The sequence below is a fragment of the Anneissia japonica genome, unplaced genomic scaffold (assembly GCF_011630105.1).
Source record: "Anneissia japonica isolate Jap-2015-1 unplaced genomic scaffold, ASM1163010v1 scaffold287720_len810639_cov167, whole genome shotgun sequence".
Classification (NCBI taxonomy): Eukaryota; Metazoa; Echinodermata; class Crinoidea; order Comatulida; family Comatulidae; genus Anneissia; species Anneissia japonica.
In genome coordinates, this window is record NW_022736945.1 from 400,290 (window position 1) to 406,666 (window position 6,377).

The window sequence follows — 6,377 nt, forward strand, 5'->3', positions numbered from 1 at the left end:
TTATTATTATGATTATTATTATTATGATTATTATTTTTATTATTATTATTATTATTATTATTATTATTATTATTATTATTATTAGTAGTAGCTGTCTCTTATACACATCTAGATGTGTATAAGAGACAGGTATTGACTAAAATATTTGTTACTTTCTGGCTACATATTATCTCTTTGTGTCACTATTTTTATCATGCCATGTACAGTACTGTAGCAGGAAGTACCTATTCATAAGCATTACATTTCCAATTTTATATAAATGCAAATTACAGGTATTATCATATGTGCTGTAAAGAGCTTAGAACTTTCCTTTTAAATATTTATTTATTTATTATTAATAATATTTAATTTCAATAATACTTATTTTAATTAGGTACACTGAACAAGAGGGAACTTGGTGCAACTTACAATAGGAACATGGATTTTATATGAATGCAAATTACAGGTATAATCATATGTGCTGTAAAGAGCTTAGAACTTTGCTTTTAAATATTTATTTATTTATTATTAATAATATTTAATTTCAATAATACTTATTTTAATTAGGTACACTGAACAAGAGGGAACTTGGTGCAACTTACAATATGAACATGGATTTTATATGAATGCAAATTACAGGTATTATCATATGTGCTGCAAAGAGCTTAGAACTTTCCTTTTAAATATTTATTTATTTATTATTAATAATATTTAATTTCAGTAATACTTATTTTAATTAGGTACAATGAACAAGAGGGAACTTGGTGCAACTTACAGTACAACAGGAACATGGAAGTGATGACAAACCACTTAATTTGAATGTTATCTTTTAGCAATTTTCTAGATTATTATGTTTTTTTTCTTTATAAATCCAGTATAGAAAATAAGCCTATCTAAAAAGCAATTAAACATTTTGACAGACTAAATAACAACTCAGCAACAGCTCCTAAAATATCATAATTTCCCTCGATGCAAATGAAAAATCTAGTATTATAAATAACATATTGGACTACAAAAAAATACCTTGGAAAAGCAGTAAAATTTTAATCGTCAGTTTCAGTTTAGGGAATGTGGTTTCTAATTAAAAATAACTAATTGTTTTTAAACAATTAGTGCCATTAAAAGTACTTCTGCTGTTTTTCAATGACCACTGAAGAAAGAATACTCAAGTTCTCAGTGTGCTTCCTCTTCCTGGTGGTAAATTTTAATCACAGCTACAGTTTGTTCAAGAATAAAAGTTCAAGGAAGAATTTTGATTTAAAAGGAACTATCAAATGTTAATATGTAAAAGTCAACAAACCACTACAAGGCCTCTACATCTACTGTACATCTCAGATGTCTAAACAAGTCATTCAATGTTGTTGTTCTATCAACTAATCTTTAAGGGTATGTTCACACACACGGCGTAAGACTGGCGTAGCTAATCCATGGATTAAAATTCCAAAGTGTTCACACAAACGGCGTTCGCTATATTAAACGCTGGCATAAAATCAGTATTAATATAGGCCTATGGGGGAATAATTTTCAGTTTTATATAATGTACGGGTTATTAACTGCAGTAAAATATTCACAGTGCATCATTCAAACTTTTAAATCTGTGAATTGTTTGAAATGAACTTATATGATTACTGTATTTTAAATGAACAATTTTACTTCTGATTTTTCTGCTAGCATTGTGGAACACTTCTTGGTGTTGCAGGTTTTGATAGACAGTCTATAGGTTAAAATATCTTACAAAACATAATAAAAAAATATACATTGTAAACTAAGTAAAATGCAATAGAAAAAGAACCCCTTTACCATTTCATGTGTAGAAGCATAGGAAAGGGATCAAAGTAACTAATCTACTGCAATCGTGATTGGTCAATCCCTTGAAATGAGGTCAAATCATTCAAGCATCACTGACGTTAGCTCCGTGGCGTTAACTAATCTGGGGTCTGCAGCTATTGTTAATAATGCCACAGAGGTGGCGTTGTGAGTGGCTTAAGTAACGCCACTGCCTAGTTCACACACAAAGGCGTATGCTACGCCAGCCTTACGCTGTGTGTGTGTGAACATACCCTAATATAGCTGACAAATCAAGGTGATAAAGTAATGCTTTTTAAGCATACAGTATGATGTTGCATGAAAAGTTTTAAAATTATCATCATTCGTATAAGCAGAAATAACAAGGAAATATATTATTATTATTATTATTAGTAGTAGTAGGCCTACTGACAATAAGCATTAGGAACTGACGGGCATGTTTTCAGAAGAAGGCTAATGGTTGAGTAATTTTTTCTTTCTGTCAAATTTTCGAATTACTTTGTTTTCACACAATTTAAAAGGGACATCAAAGATAACTTTTTTTATAGGGTATTTTTGGTATGCCATTAATAATAGAATCAACTTTAAAATCGTTTTATGGCAATTTTTTATGAAGTTACAGTATAGGCCATTATATATGATTTTAGCCCCTTAGCAGCGTGACGTCACTGTAAGGTGATGTAACCAAAGATCATATATATAGCGCCGCATAAGGTATTCGCTGCGTACAATCTTTGCGTGCATGCTGTAACCATGGCTGTAACTCTTGCTGAAAACCGCTGATGCATATCAAGTCCTATGCATAATCAGTACATCAAGCAAGAAGAAATCAAATTAAATTGAATCATTGTTTAGTACCTCGTTGTGCTGCATTCATTGTAGAATTAGCAATGACTTGACAACCAAATCTCATTACTTAATTTTTAACAACATCCGCAATAAATTCTACCTTCAAATACATGCTGCCCTCAATTAGGAGAGAAGATCGTGTGGCCATTGTGAATTAGAAAGAAACAAAGTTCTATAATAATTTATTTAATTCAATTATTTATCTATTAATGTTATAGATCTTGCTTAATTTTTATCTTAATATTTTATACTGTGGGTTGTAATTGATCAGCTTTGGCTAGTGGGACCACAAGGGCTGAAAATTGTGCATGGTTGCGTGACCGGTGGTTGGAGGCAACATGAATGTCCCGGAGGCATTTTGGAGAAAAAATATTCAAGAAATAAGCTGTTGATCTATAGTGTACAGATAAAATGTGGTGCTAGAGGCATTTTATTGAGACAACTTTCAGGTCGGAGGCAAAAACATTGTGTTTCCTTGTATGTGGACCGCCCTCACAAAATATTGGTGAAATAAATAAATAATATAGAATTAATTTTGTCCATTTTTAAAATATATGCTGATTTTTTTACATGTAATTTGGTATGTATACTGAGATCATTTCATACTTTTTTTTGCCAATTAATGTAGAAAATGTAGCATGCCGCAAAACCAAGCTGTGTATAAGCTGAAAAATATTTACAGATACCGGTATACAGTAGGCCTACTGCAAGTGCTAATGTGTTTTTGTAACTTGGTATAAATGGGTTATTGAGTTTCCTGATGCAAACATCATTTCATGATTAATCTTAATATTTATTTATTACACCATGGCTAGGGATACAGCACCGTATTTCTACTTTCATTTGTTAAAGGTACTGTAAATGGCCAAAACCACCCAATGAAGTGCCAGAATGTGCGTGACGTCATCTTTCAAGACTAACATTGCAAATCACCCACGATGAGCGGTAAAAAGCAAATGATGTACTGTAGGCCTACTAGGTATTAGAACGTGATTAACATGGCAAAAAGTACAATACAGTACTTAGTACTGTATAGTCATCGATAAATAGGCATATGGTTCCACCCTGTAAGAGTCATTCATTTATCTAGATAGGCCTAAAGCCATATCAAACAAGGACTGAATCCGTATCAAAATCATGGAAGGCCTAGGCCTTGCTTAGGTTCTTTACTTGGCGGCGGCCCTGCCGCAGTGAAATTAATCTGTGGTGGCATATATCAGTCATGGGCACATACTGTACATGCCAACACTCCCATTTTGTCTGGCAACTTGCATTTTTTCACATGCTCTCCAGGTTTACAAAGAAAACTGCATAGACATACTTCTAATATATTAATTTGTCTTTTTATGCAATAAAATACTAGGAAAAACCTCAATATTTACATTATCTTTTAATATTTAGCTTAGCCTAATGGTGCAGTCTGTCTGAAATCCTTTTTAAATGAAGGTTAATAATAATTACGATTAGAATACTATTAGGAATAGTAACGTATATTGATCCATATAGACATAGCCACACAAGACAAGTGATTCTATCAAACATACAAGTTAAAATCAATAACTTTATTATTCAATACATACTGTATCATATGAATCATGAGAGGCAAGGCAAGCTTTCAGGAAGTTAGGTTATAATACTGAATTCTCCGTCGCTGTTACACTATACTGTACTTAACCACAATCGTAAACATTGTTCGGCCAGAGCCCAGATCAATAAAAAAAGGGTACAAGAGACTAGTAAGCGAAGAGCCTAAGCAAGGCCTGGGACTACGTCAAAAGTTTGTTCCCGAGGATTGAGGTCTTGTTTGATATGGCTATAGAATGACGTGACTCTTATATTTCTGAGTGGAACCATTACACCTATTTATCGATGATAGTATTTTATGAAAAATACTGTACTCTTTGCCTACTCTAATCATGTGCTAATCTGGTACTCGCTTGTCACACCGCTCACACTGTGGGCGATCGCCAATCTGCAATGCCGGTCTTGAAAGATGACGTCACCCACATTTCGGCACATTGGGCGATGGTGATGTACAATGCCATTTACCGTACCTTTAGCAAATGAAAGTAGAAATACAGTACTGTATCTCTAGCCACAATTATTAAACCTTGGGTTTGGCAACGATTCATAACAACTGACCAATCATGCTAAATTAACCAAGCATCAATATAATCTCTTTATTTTCTTGCATGATGATGTAGATTTTCGACAAAAAGTTGTCATTGTTTGTTATGAATAGACCATCTGAAATTTCATATAAAAAGAAACTTGTGCGTATGGTTTATAGTGTTGTTGAACTGACAGGAGTAGGCCTAGGGGGAGCAACCTTGTGCTAAAGTTTTCTATTTTCAGATCCAAGTAGTTGGAGTGTTCCATAAAATCACTACCAACATTCAGTGTTGATGATAAAATCAATGATTGTATTGTTAACTTGACCTAATGACATGTTAATGTAATTTTATTAATACATTTCATTTTATTTACTTATTTTACACAAAGGTCCTGGGACTTCTAAAGAAGCAAAAAGAATAAATTCTATTTCCTTATGAGACAAACTTTCACCTAAAGATAGACCTACGTGGTGCAACAACCAATAGTAATTATAATCAAGAAATGTATAAAGATACAATAAACTCTTCCTTGTCCAATCTGTTGACGCGGCCTGGCTTACATTAACCACTATAACAACTCCCTGCATTAACAAAACAATATAACAACATTCAAACAAGCAATTGTTTGTTTCAACCATCACTGACGATACTGATAAAGAATAAACATCAAACTCACCCAGAATATGCCTATACTCGGTTTCTCTGTCTATGTTATCAATGGTGACAAACAAGTTATTTAAAGATAAAAATGGTAGACTCGGATGATTGTCCTAGCAGTGGTTGTCAACGGACAATCCGAACTAGCCTCGGCCGCACTCGCAAGCAAAAGCTGCTTGGTTGTGGGGCTTGATCTGCTTCCTCTCCCTTCTCTAACTTCTTCGCAATTACAGTTCGTCAAAATGGTGTAGATTCACACTTTCTCTCCATTCAATTCTCCTGTAAGTAATTAAAAGTTATAGATTGTTTAACCCTTCGAAAAAGACTACAAATTATTCACAATACAATAAAATTCTACTCACTTCCGTGTATTCTCCTTTCCACCCAGAAATACTTCACTCAACCAAGACTCAACTTGATCTTTTAGTGTACAGAGCTAGTACTCAGTACAGTACTGTACTTCTGTTTGGGGTTAGAGGTTACAACAGCGCCCTCTGTCTACATGGCAGTACACAACACGTCTAAATATGGTCTACTCATGTGGAGGTCTACTCTAGAGGGGAAAAAATTATTTTTCGAAAACGTTTCATAATGACCACTCAGGAAGCCTAAGTTCTTATGTTATATTTCAGACGTAAAAATAATCATTACTGCTTTAAATCAATACTTACAGTTGTACTTTTATTATTAAGAATAGCGTCTGCCTTACTATAAAAATCCCCTCAAAAATAAAACTCCGATAACTATTTCTGAATTAAAAATCTTATAAAATATCTATTAAATGGATTGCGGTGCCTGCCAAGGGGCGTTTAAGAGATACAGGAAAGTATTTTTTTATGATATGATTTAATAATAATAATAATAATAATAATAATAATAATAATAATAATAATAATAATAATAATAATAATAATAATAATAATAATAATAATAATAATAATAATAATAATAATAATAATAATAATAATAATA

The 6,377-nt window shown here is 32.7% G+C and overlaps 1 protein-coding gene across 1 annotated transcript in view; it reads right to left on the reverse strand.

Moving 5' to 3' along the window:
- LOC117117004 overlaps positions 1 to 5,870 on the reverse strand; it is an 89,188-nt gene extending 83,318 nt beyond the window's left edge. The window contains exons 1-2 of the mRNA XM_033261174.1: positions 5,768 to 5,870; positions 5,425 to 5,684 (exon numbers count right to left, since the gene is read on the reverse strand). The gene's annotated coding sequence lies outside the window, so the exon portion shown is untranslated. The remainder of the gene's footprint in view (positions 1 to 5,424; positions 5,685 to 5,767) is intronic.
- Positions 5,871 to 6,377: the final 507 nt, after the last annotated feature.